This window comes from Myotis daubentonii, chromosome X (genome assembly GCF_963259705.1).
Source record: "Myotis daubentonii chromosome X, mMyoDau2.1, whole genome shotgun sequence".
In the NCBI taxonomy this organism is placed as follows: domain Eukaryota; kingdom Metazoa; phylum Chordata; class Mammalia; order Chiroptera; family Vespertilionidae; genus Myotis; species Myotis daubentonii.
In genome coordinates this window covers 117208990-117222240 of record NC_081861.1, presented here as the reverse complement: position 1 = coordinate 117222240, position 13251 = coordinate 117208990, and the positions used below count along the sequence as shown (strand labels likewise).

Sequence of the window (13251 nt, the reverse complement as noted above, 5' to 3'; positions counted from 1 at the left end):
ATAAAGCTATCATATAAAATGCAGTGACAAGTGCACCCCCTAAAAGGTCAATGTTATAAGTAGTAGGGGCCACTGTCAATCAGCTTAAGCATTGCAGGAGGAGGAGGAATTGGGAGTAGGACAACAGAGATATCATCTGCAATATTATTATAAGCCATATTTGGCTTGAATCTACACAAATGGTTGCAGAATACTTGTGAAAATTTTTTTGTCAGCATGAATAGGTAAAGAATGAAATCGAGTAAACATCTTTACATGTCTTAGTCATAGTGCTAGGCACTGGAGATAAAGTGGTAAACAGAATGATGTAGTCCCTATGTTTGTGGTTATTACTTTTATGTGAAGAAGTCAGGCATTGAACAATGATGTGAGCATTTCAAAAGAGGAAGTATTAGTAACTTATGGGAGGGGCGAGTAACCTGATTATACCAAAATTTTGGCACCTGGTACTCAGAGACAGACTATAGAGCTCAGTTTGTGATAACTTTCTATAACTAAATTGGATATCCAAAAAAAAAATAGATTGCTATGAAAAACCTACAAGTTTAATATTCACAAATTGGCATTTTTAAATAAGTGAATACAAACAGAGAAGACAAATTAAAATTAAGTAATAACTACTTGCATCCTGATCTACACTGGTTATTAAAAAAAACAACCACAATAGACCCTTAAATTAACACGTCCCCTGATGTCTATAAGATGCTTATCATGCACTAGATGCTTTTCCACTTGCTTCACAGATCATTTTAAACATATCTAGTAATCAGGATTCATTATTTTTATTCACTTAGAAAGTCAGAAGTACCTTTTCTCACTATTTTGAAGGAAAAGTATAATACCATTCATTAGGAGATTTATGGATGTCTTAAGGTGTGCTTTAATAAACAGGATATCATTTATGACTTATCAAAAGGTATGCCTTGGAGTCTCTTACTTAACCTCTAAATTCAGCTGACTTTCCCCATTTCTCTAACACTGAGCATAGCAAAAGGAGATGCTCTTCATTAGCCAAGAGCCACTGCGGCTCATACACCAACATATATTGAACTCAGGGTTGGGGAACTGTGAAATCACCCAAATACAGCACTTCCAGATGAAAACTGCTCTGAACATGTTTCATCTTAAAAGGTAGAAGGAAAGTGAGCAGTCCTTATAATTCCATAAAATTTAGAAACCAGTCTTGGGCATATTACATGACCTATAAAATACCTTTTGTACAATGTTTATATATTAAGAAGCAAGAGAAAGAAGTTGGTGGTATAAATTAGAACACTACAAAATGCTGAGTCTGAAAATTTGAAATATGATTTTAATTTCCTTTTTTATAACTTTATTGGAATATAATTGAAGAAAAAGAAACTGCACTTATTGAAAGAGTACCACTTGACCATTCTGGACATATGCATATGCCCATGAAACCATCCCCACAACCAAGAGAATAAATATTTTCATTCTTTCTAAGTTTTCTTACCCCTGTTTAATCTATTCCTCCTTCTGTACCTAGGCAATTATTGATCTACTTTATGTCAGTATATATGAACTTGCTCTTTTATATTATAAAACCAGAATTGTTCAGTATCTTGGGGGGGGGGGGGTTGTAAGCTGGTTTATTTCATTTAGATTAATATTTTGAAAGACTTTATATTTTGAAAATATGTTTTTTTTTTTTACTAAGCAGTATTCTATTGTATGAAAATCCTACTATTTGTTTATCATTTATCTTAAAAATATTTTATTGATTTCAAGGAAGAAGGGAGAGGGAGAAAGAGATGGAAACATTAATGATGAGAGAAAAACATTGATTGGCTGTCTCCTGCATGCCCCCCAGTGGGGATCAAGCCTGCAAGCCCAGCATGTGCCCTGACTAGGAATTGAACCTTGACTTCCTGGTTCATAGGTTAACGCTCAACCACTAAGCCATGCCGGTTGGCATCATTCACCTTTTGATGGATATTTTGTCCCACTACTTCAAAAATGATTTTATTTTCTGAAATTATTTCTGCCTGGAAAGAAATAGGAGTCTTACCTAGTGATACAAAACTTGTCTGTCTGGCGGATGGGGCATGGGATGGGTGGAGACCTATAAATTCAACCATAACCACTGACAATTTTCTACATTGTTATTAACATATTCAATAAGTACTGGTGCTTGAGACTGAAATTTTAAAAAATATTTAAATTCACAACTATAAATTTAAAAACTGATACTTTGTAACAAACAGCAAGTGCTTTTTGGGAACTCTAGCACACTGTTGGTCACAATGCAGACAGGTACAGCCACTGTGGAAAACAGTATTAAGTTTCTTCAAAAACTTAAATATGGAACTCCCTTTTGACCCAGTGATCCCACTTCTAGGAATATATCCTAAGAACCCTGAAACACCAATCAGAAAGAATATATGCCCCCCTATGTTCATAGCAGTGCTATTTACAATAGTCAAGATCTGGAAATAGCCAAAGTACCCATCAGTAGATGAATGGATAAAAAAAGCCACGGTACATTTACACCATGGAATACTATCTTACCCTTTGCTACAGCATGGAGGGACCTGGAGAATAATATTCTGAGTGAAATAAGCCGGTCAGAGAAAGACAAGTATCATATGATCTCACTTATAAGTGAAATCTAATGAACATAATAAACTGATTAACAAAATAGGTCCAGAAGCAGGAAGCATGGAACAGACTGACATATCTCAGGGGGGAAGGGGTGAGATGGGAAGAGATTATCCAAAGAATTTATATACATATATGCATAACCAAGGGACACAGACAATAGAGTGGTGAAGACCTAGAGTAGGGCAGGGCCTTGGAGCAGGGGGGTGGGGAGTGTGGGACATCTGCAATGCTGTCAACAATAATAAAAAAAAATTAAAAAAGAAAATCCTGCCACCCGCTGGCCTTAACATCCCCCCAGTAGAATGGGGACCATCAAGGTACCTACCCTGTGAGGACAACACGTTAAGATACTTAAATTTTCATCTGGACTGACACTTGAGTTTAAATCTGGGCTCTACCTGTTCCCACTGAGGGATGCCTCAGTTTCCCCCTCTGGAAAGAGAAAGAGTTCCTTTTCTGACACCCACGGGGGCTGTTTTGAGACTCAGCTGCTTCCTATAATGGCCCCCATTTGTTAAACTTTCTGTGTGCCAGGCTCTGGCTCTGCCTGCTCCGTGTACCTGTTTGCTCATCTGAGAAATGGAGCTAATAGGTAGAAAGATTCCAACCAGAACACATGGGTGGAGTTCCCTGCATGATGCCCAATGCTAAAAGCCATCGAGCTGTGGTGAGCCCCATCCTTCCAAATCCTGTCATCACAGTGGTGGCTATTTAACACATCCAGCACTGGTCCTGCACACAGCAGGTGCTCAATAAATACCCTCTTTGGAATTAAATAAACCTGGGCTCTAATCCTGGCTCTAAGGCCTTGAACACCTCGCTTTCTCCTCCTGGCCCTTGGTTTGCCCATCTGAGAAACGGGCTCACCATGGGCACTGGGCAGGAGCAGCACCCGGCACCCAGCAGAGCCTAAGACTGAGTGGCCAGGATGGCAAGTGCTGGGCAGAGTGTTCATATGTAGGCAGGGTGGCAATGACCTCACTCCCTGGCAGGTCAGTGGGCCAACCTGCCCTTCAGATTGTGAAATCCCTCCCCCACCCATGACCTCACCCCCAGAGTGGCCAGTGGAACCCTGAGGGGTCTGTGAGGTCACCCCATTTTGCTCCACAAACACTCTCCTGGGGCAGCAGCCACTGGCTGTCTCTGTCCCTGGGAAGCTTCAGAGACCCTGCGACTCGGGTGCAGTGGTCAGGAAGAAGCTCCTGAGAGGGACACGGAGCGCTGGGAACCAAGGACACTCCAAGTGCTGACCCCGGGAGGCCAGAACCAGGGACAAAAGTCTCCTGGGCGTGCGGAGTGTCATTCAGCAGTTCCGGGAAGCCCACCGCCACCAGGCCACCACGGTCCTTGGCTGCCTACTACTCTTGGTGATGGCTCTGCCCACGGTCATGACAGGCGCCATGGACTGTATCTTCTGTGAGCTGACCGACTCCTCCAACTACCCTGGCATCCCCATGGCCTGTGGCGATGACAAGGAAGGAGTGCTTCATGGGCAAAGGGATGGCCCCAGGCCTCAGCCCCATCATCAACAAAGGCGCCATGGACATCAGTTCGTACCATCGCCTTGAAGAGCCTGTTACCTACTAGGGCATCACCTACAGCCTCACCTTTACCTGCCATTATGGCGAACTGTGTAACAGGTCCCCCACCCCCGCAGGCAGCCTGAAGGCGGGGGCCACCTGCCTGGTGCTGGGCGTGCTGCTGCTGCTTCAATGACTGTGACCAGCGTGGAGGGCAGGGCCTGGGACTGGTCTCAGGGCTCCTCTGCTTCTTGTGGCTCCTGCCCCTCCCTTTCCCTTCCCCAATTAAATGGCCAGAGGCCCGAGACAAAAAATAAAATGATAATGATAAAGCTGTACAGTACTTTTTCATGGGATTGATAGTGTAATACACTTTAGATATAATTAATAGTTATCATGCTGTTATAGCTAAGAGGAGTGACGAGTTGAGGCAATTATCTGGATAATCTAGGACCAGAGGCCAGATTTCTTTAAACTGTGAGTGGTGAGGCTTTAAAAAAATACAGGGCATTGGCTGAACTGCATGTAGATTAAAAAAGTTGTCTATATTGTTGAAAGTATTACAGATGTCCCTCTTTTTCCCCCATTGACTCCCTCCCCCCACACCTCCCCTTCAGGCGAACCGCACTATTATCTGTGTCCACAGGTTATGCATATATGTTCTTTGGTTAATCTCCTCCCACCCTCCCTCCCCTCTTCCTTCTGGAATTAGCTCCAAAAATTAAAAATATAACTGCCATATGATCCAGCATTTCCATTCCTGGAAATATACCCAAAGAAACCCAAAATACTAATTCGAAATTATATACGTACCCCTATGTTTATAGCAGCATTATTTACAGTAGCCAAGATTTGGAAGCAGCTTGAATGTCCATCAGTAGATGAGTGGATAAAACAGCTATGGTACATTTACCCAATGGAATACTACTCAGCCATAAAAGAGAAGGAAATTTTACCCTTTGTGACAGCATGGACAGACCTGGAGAACATTATGCTAAGTGAAATAAGCCAGTCAGAGAAAGACAAGTGCCATGTGATATCACTCATATGTGGACTTTAATGAACAAATTGAACTAACAAGCAAAATAGAGACAGACTCATAGATAGAGAACAGGCTGACAGCTGTGGGGGTTGGGGGATCTGGGATGTGTACAGGAGTTGAGCAAAAAAAAAAAAAAAAAGGAGAGAGATAACTCATTGGACGCAGACACAGTATTGTCATTGTGGGGGGAGGGATGTTGGTGGGAGCTGGAAGAGGGTATGGGGGATAAATGGCAGGAAGAGATAAAAGTCATTCACAGGACACTAAGGGGACATAGATGAGTAGCAACTAAATCAGACTATTTTAAGTCAAATACGGTTTCCAGCAAAAAGAGAGGGAAACTTGAGCTGACTTTTGAAGTTCGAGTATGGATTGGATGAAGAAAGAAGAAAGAAATTCAAGGAAGAGAGAGTGGCATGTTCAATTTCATTGGGAGAAGCAGTATAATACAATGACTAATCCAGCATTCTCACGCTTCGGGTTATACTCAAGCTGTACCACTTACTAACTGTAGGGCCTCAGGCAAGTTACTTAACTTCTCTGTATGTTTCTTCCTCTATGAAATGGGGATAATACTATTGTCTACTTCCTAAGGTTATTATGAGAAATGAATGAGCTAATATACTGGCCAGAACTGTGTCCAATGCCACATCAGTGTTTGTTGCTATCATTGTGAATTAGAAAAAGCAATAATTCCACTATGGTTGGAGTCAAGGATTTATGGAAGGGAGTCGTAGGAGATGGGGCTACAGAGGAGACCAGGCATTAAGCATTCACCTAAGAAGTTTGAACTTTGATCCTTGGAGCAGTGGAGGATAAGTCACATCAGGCTGAAGGGTAGCAGAACTTAGGGGAACTAAAGCTCTAGGTAAGAGATGAGAGGCCAAATCAACAAAACTATTGAGAAGCCACTTTTTGAAAGAGGACATACAGAAGGCGCAGAGACATATGAAAACATGCTCAAAGTCACTAATCATCTGAGAGATGCAAATCAAAATGACAATGAGGTACCATCTCACACCTGTCAGAATGGCTATCATCAACAAATGACAAGTGCTGGAGAGGATGTGGAGAAAAAGGAACCCTCGTGCACTGCTAGTGGGAATGCAGAATGGTGCAGCTACTGTGGAGAACAGTATGGGGTTTCCTCAAAAAGTTAAAAATGGAACTTCCATTTGACCCAGTAATCCCACTTCTAGGAATATATCCCAAGAAACTAGAAACACCAATCAGAAAGGATATATGTATCCCGATGTTCATAGCAGCACAATTTACCATAGCTAAAATTTGGAAACAGCCTAAGTGCCCATCAGCAGATGAGTGGATTAAAAAACTGGTACAGACTACTTGGAGAGAGAGAAGATGGTGACTGGCAGGAAGGTAGGGAGGGAGAGTGTGAGAACGCGAGGGAGTGATAGAGGAGTGTGTGGACGTGTGTGGTGTGTGTGTATATGAACTAGGGACAGTTAGATTCTGCAGGTCTTCTAAGGGGCTGCTAAACCGGGCAGTCTTAGACAGCGGAGCCCCGCTCCCTGCGCGGACACTCCTGGGCGGCCAGCACAGGCACAGAGACCACGCCATCTTGGGAAACAGAGCTGCTTGAGACTACGATCCTGGCCTCAGCATCACCTAGTCTGGTCTCAGATGCAAACCAGGACCCTGCAGCCACTGGGGACAGAGACCTGGGACCACAGCTACAGACCCACGGACACCAAGAATCCAGGCATCCCTGCAGCAGATCTCTGTGAGTAACAGAGCCCATCCCCCTCCCCGCAGGCAGCTCCATAGTGACTGATAGACCCACCCCTTGCCCGGGCCTCAGTGCTGCTACAGGAACCTTAGCCTGGAAGCGCACGAAAACAGGGAACTTGTCCTGTGCAGCATGGGCTACAGGAACCTTAGCCTGGGAACTATGCGTGAACACTGGGAACTGGTTTCCTGCAGCATGGGCTACAGGAACCTTAGCTTGGGAGCTAACGCGCGAACACTGGGAACTTATTCCTCACAGCACAAGCCCCAGGACCCCAATTCTCTGGGCAGGAGGCAGCACCAAGCACCAGTGACTTGACTGTGTTTCTTATCACCTGCGCCTGGGATCCCTGATTCCCTGTGGATTCACACTAAGAGCCAGTGACTCCATTCTTGGTGCATGTGCACACAGGGACCCTGATTCTCAATGCGAGGCTGCGCGAAGCAACAGAGACTCTGATACTGGATTTTTGGGGAACTCTGACTCCTGGCGCACGCTAGGGGGCTCTGATTTTCAACACACTCCAAGGGGGGTCTCTGTTTTAGCACAGTGCAGGCGGGGTCCCTGATTCTATATGCGCACATGAGGCCACATTGAGCGCGGGTAACGCTGACTTTGAGCAAGCCTGGTTCCCACCAACCCACCACAACCACACATCTTAGTGTCAGAGCTCTTCAGTGACACTAGGGTGGTGCGAAGCTCCCACTGCACAGGGCCCAGGCCCACACAACTCAACGTTTGAACCATCTGGAGATAGTCAGAATGGGGAGACGACACAACCCCCAGAGGAAAGAAAATGAGGAGTCGCTAAGAAAGGAAACTAATGAAATTGAAGCATGCAACATGACAGAAAAAGAATTCAGAATAATGGTTGTACAATTCATTCACTGGATGGATGAGAAAATCAACAACCTATGCAAGAATCAGGAAGAAATGAAAAGTGATATAGCTACAAGCAAAAACACCATGGAAGATTTCAACAACAGACTAGAAGAAGCAGAGGACCGAATTAGTGAGTTAGAAGATAAGGCAGAGAAACAAGCTCAATCTGAACAGCAACTGGAGAAAAAAATTAAAAAGCAGGAGGAGAGCCTAGAGCCTAAGGGAGCTTTGGGACAACATGAAATGAAGTAACATACGCATAATAGGGCTGCAAGAAGGACAAGAAGAGCAACAAGGATTAGAAAATCTATTTGAAGAAATAATGACAGAAAACTTCCCAGATATGGGGAAGAAAAAAGTTACATAAGTACAGAGAGTCCCAAGCAAGATGAACCCCAAAAGATCCACACCAAGACACATTATAATAATGATGGCAAATGTACACAACAAAGAATCTTAAAGGCTGCAAGAGATAGAGAGTTACCTACAAAATATCCCCCATCAGATTATCAAATGATTTCTCAATAGAAACACATCAAGCTAGAAGGGAACGGAAGAAAGTATACAAAGTGATGCAAAGCAAAGGACTGAATCCAAGAATACTCTATCCAGCAAGACTATCAATCAAAATTGAAGGGGTAATCAGGAGTTTTGCAGACAAAAAAAAGGCTAAAGGAGTTTATCACTACCAAGCCAGCAATGCAAGAAACGCTAAAGGGAATGCTGTAAAAAGAAGAAATATAAAGGTAAGAAAGAACACAGGCACAAAAATAGAAATGACTACAAGCAAGTACCTTTCAATAATAACTTTAAATGCAAACGGACTAAATGCTTCAATCAAAAGACATCGAGTGGCTGAATGGATAAAAAGACATGACCCATATATATGCTGTCTACAAGAGACCCACCTCAGAACAAGGGACTCACACAGACTGAAAGTGAAGGGATGGAAAAATAACTTTCAGGCAAATGGAAATGAAAAAAAAAGCTGGGGTAGCAATACTTATATCTGACAAAATAGACCTCAATGTGAAGGCCATAACAAGAGATAAGGAAGGCCACTTCATAATACTAAAGGGATCGATACAACAAGAGGATATAACCATGATAAACATATATGCACCCAATGCAGGAGCACCCAAATACATAAAAAACCTCCTGGAAGATAACAATGGGGAGATCAACAACAACACAATCATAGTAGGGGACTTAAAAACACCACTGACATCACTGGATAAATCCTCTAGAAAAAAAAAATCAGCAAAGAAACAGCAATCCTAAATGACTCACTAGATCAGATGGACTTAATTGACATCTTCAGAACATTTCACCCCAAAGCCACGGAATATACGTTCTTCTCAAGTGCACATGGGACATTTTCAAAAATAGACCACATATTAGGTCACAAACAAAGTCTCCCCAAATTCAAGAAGATTGAAATCATACCAAGCATCTTCTCAGACCACAATGGCATAATATTAGAAATAAACTACAATAAAAACAATCCAAAACACTCAAACACTTGGAAGCTGAATAGCATGTTATTAAATAATGATTGGGTTACCAATGAGATCAAAGAAGAAATTAAAAACACCCTGGAAACTAATGACAATAAAAGCACAACAATCCAAAATCTATGGGACACAATGAAAGCAGTCCTGAGAGGGAAGTTTATAGCACTACAGGCCTACCTTAAAAATAAGAAAAAATGATAGTAAATCATCTAACTGTAAAACTCAAAGAATTAGAAAGAGAGCAACAAGAAAGCCCAGAGTGAGCAGAAGGAAGGAGATAATAAAGATCAGAGCAGAAATAAATGACATAGAGACCAAAAAACAATACAAAAGATCAATGAAACCAAGAGCTGGTTCTTTGAAAGGATAAACAAGATTGATGAGCCTCTAGCCAGGCTCACCAAGAAGCAAAGAGAGAGGACTCAAATAAACAAAATCAGAAATGAAAGAGGCGAAATAACAACAGACCCCGCAGAAATTCAAAGAATTGTTTAAAAATAATATGAACAACTCTACTTCAACAAACTAGACAACCTGGAGGAAATGGACATATTCCTAGAAAAATACAATCTTCCAAAACTCAATCTGGAAGATTCTAAAAATCTCAATAGGCTAATAACTATGGAAGAAATTGAAGCAGTCATCAAAAAGCTCCCAGCAAACAAAAGCTCGGGGCCAGACGGCTTCACAGGGGAGTTTTACCAAACATTCAAGGAAGAAATAAAACCTATCCTAGTCAGACTATTCCAAAAAATTCAAGAGGAAGGAACACTTCCAAGCTCATTCAATGAAGCCAGCATTACCCTAATACCAAAACCAGATAGAGACACATACAATGAAAGAGAATTATAGGCCAATATCCCTCATGAACATAGATGCCAAAATACTCAACAAAATTCTAGCAAATTGGATCCAGCAATACATCAGACAGATAATACACCATGACCAAGTAGGATTTATCCCATGGATGCAAGGATGGTACAATATCCACAAATCAATAAACGTGATACATCACATAAACAAATTGAGAGATAAAAATCACATAGTCATATCAATTGATGCAGAAAAAGCATTTGACAAAATTCAACACCCTTTTTTGATAAAAACTCTCAGCAAGGTAGGAATAGATCATACCTCAACATAATAAAAGCCATATATGACAAACTCACAGCCAACATCATAATCAATCGGCAAAAACTAGAACCATTTCCCTTAAGAACAGGAACAAGACAGGGATGCGCCCTCTCACCACTCCTGTTCAACATAATACTGGAAGTACTAGCCATTGTGATCAGACAAGAAGAAGAAATAAAAGGCATCCAAATTGGAAAAGTAGAAGTAAAACTGTCCTTATTTGAAGATGACATGATACTGTACATAGAAAACCCTAAGGACTCCATCAAAAAATTATTAGACTTAATAAATGAATTCGGCAATGTAGCAGGATACAAAACTAATGCCAAGAAATCTAAGGCATTTCTTTATACCAATAGTGAACTTACAGAAAGGGAGACTAAAAAAGCAATCCTATTTACCATCGCACCAAAAAAATTAAGATACCTAGGAATAAACTTAACTAAGGAGGTAAAAGACTTATATGTGAAAAACTACAGGACACTGAAAAAAGAGATAGAGGAAGACATAAACAGATGGAAGAACATACTGTGTTCATGGATTGGTAGAATCAACATCATCAAAATGTCCATACTACCCAAAGCAATGTATAGATTCAATGCAATCCCCATTAAATTACCAACGGCATATTTCACAGTTCTAGAACGAACATTTCAAAAATTCATCTGGAATAAAAAAAGACCTCAAATAGCTGCAGTAATTCTGAGAAAGAAGAACAAAGTAGGTGGGATCTCAATACCAGATATCAAGCCTTATTACAAAGCCACTGTTCTTAAAACAGCTTGGTACTGGCACAAGAACAGACATATGGATCAATGGAATAGAATAGAGAACCCAGAAATCGACCCAAACCACTATGCCCAATTAATATTCGACAAAGGAGGCAAGAGCATACAATGGAGTCAAAACAGTATCTTCAATAAATGGTGTTGGGAAAATTGGACAGATACATGCAAAAATATGAAACTAGACCACCAACTCACACCATACACAAAAATAAACTCAAAATGGATAAAGTACTTAAATGTAAGATGGGAAACCATAAAAATACTAGAGGAATCCACAGGCAGTGAAATCGCAAACATATGTTGAAGGAATTTCTTCTCTGATACTGCTCGTAGGGCAATGGAAACTAAAGAGAAAATAAACAAGTGGGACTACATCAAAATAAAAAGCTTTTGCACAGCAAAGGAAACCATCAACAAAACAACAAGAAAGCCCACTGCATGGGAGAACATATTTGCCAATGATATCACTGATAAGGGTTTAATCTCCATTTACAGGGAACTCATGCAACCTAACAAAAGGAAGATAAAAAATCCAATCAAAAAATGGGCAATGGACCTAAATAGACACTTTTTGAAAGAGGACATTCAGAAGGCTGAAAGACATATGAAAACATGCTCAAAGCCACTAATTATGAGAGATGAAAATCAAAACGACAATGTGGTATCATCTCACACCTGTCAGAATGGCTATCATCAACAAATCAACAAACAACAAGTGTTGGAGAGGATGTGGAGAAAAAGGAACCCTTCTGCACTGCTGGTGGGAATGCAGACTCGTGCAGCCACTGTGGAGAACAGTATGGAATTTCCTCAAAAAACTAAAAATGGAACTCTCATTTGACCCAGTGATCCCACTTCTAGGAATATATCCCGAGAAGCCAGAAACACCAATCAGAAAGGATATATGCACCCCTATGTTCATAGCAGCACAATTCACCATAGCTAAGATTTGGAAACAGCCTAAGTACCCATCAGCAGATGAGTGGATTAAAAAACGGTGGTACATCTACACAATGGAATACTACGCTGCTGTATAAAAGAAGGAATTCTTGCCATTTGCAACAGCATGGATGGAACTGGAGAGCATTATGCTAAGTGAAATAAGCCAGTCAGAGAAAGATAAATACCACATGATCTCACTCATTTGTGGAATATAGAGAACAACATAGACTGATGAACAGGGACAGATCCAAAGACAGGGAAACAGTGATCAGACTATCAATCCCCAGAGGGAAAGTAGGGGAGGGTGGGGGTAAGGGGAAGAGAGCAACCAAAGAACTTGCATGCATGCATATCAGCATAACCAATGGACACAGACACAGGCAGTGGGGGCTTGCCTGGGGTGGGAATGGCTAGGGTGGGGGTCAATTGGGGGAAAAGGAGACATATGTAAAACTTTAGACAATAAAAAAAGAAAAAGAAAAAAAAAGATGTAGAACCTGGGGTGGATAACTATTGAGAAGTGATGCAGGGGTATTGTGAAGGTAGGACAGGGCATAAATTTCAGGGCAGCAGTTGCTAACTGTTCCTGAAATCTTTCTCTTCTTCTTTGTAGGTACCAAACTAGACTTCGTTTCTCAGCCTCTCTGCTATTACCTGGGGCCACAGGAATGAGTTATAGCCAGTGGAAGGTAAGTGCATGGGATGTGGGCCATGTGTCATGATATACCTCCTGTTCTCTCCCTTTTTGGCTCCAGAGTGTCTTCAGAAGGGCAATCTTGGAAAGTGAATATTGAAGATAGAAGAGACTTCCTGGCCACTATGGGTTGCCACTCCTCTTCCCCCCCCCCCCGGCCCCCACACACTTAACAGTGACTAACATGTACTAGTACTAGTAACATGGACTGTTTACATAAGAAACAAATGTACTTCTTTTTTAAAGCCATTTTATAGTCATACATTTGGAAGAATGTTTGATACAGCAGTTAGCCTAGCCTAATATATATATAAAGTGTTTAAAGAGCTAAAAGCATTTTTATGAAGTAAAAAGACTTAATGA

At 41.4% G+C, this 13251-nt stretch overlaps 1 protein-coding gene and 1 pseudogene across 5 annotated transcripts in view; one reads left to right on the top strand and one right to left on the bottom strand.

Moving 5' to 3' along the window:
• DMD (dystrophin) overlaps positions 1-13251 on the bottom strand; it is a 2282236-nt gene that overhangs the window by 482526 nt on the left and 1786459 nt on the right. The gene's annotated exons all lie outside the window — the stretch shown is intronic.
• Positions 3239-4338, top strand: LOC132224659 (sperm acrosome membrane-associated protein 4-like; annotated as a pseudogene).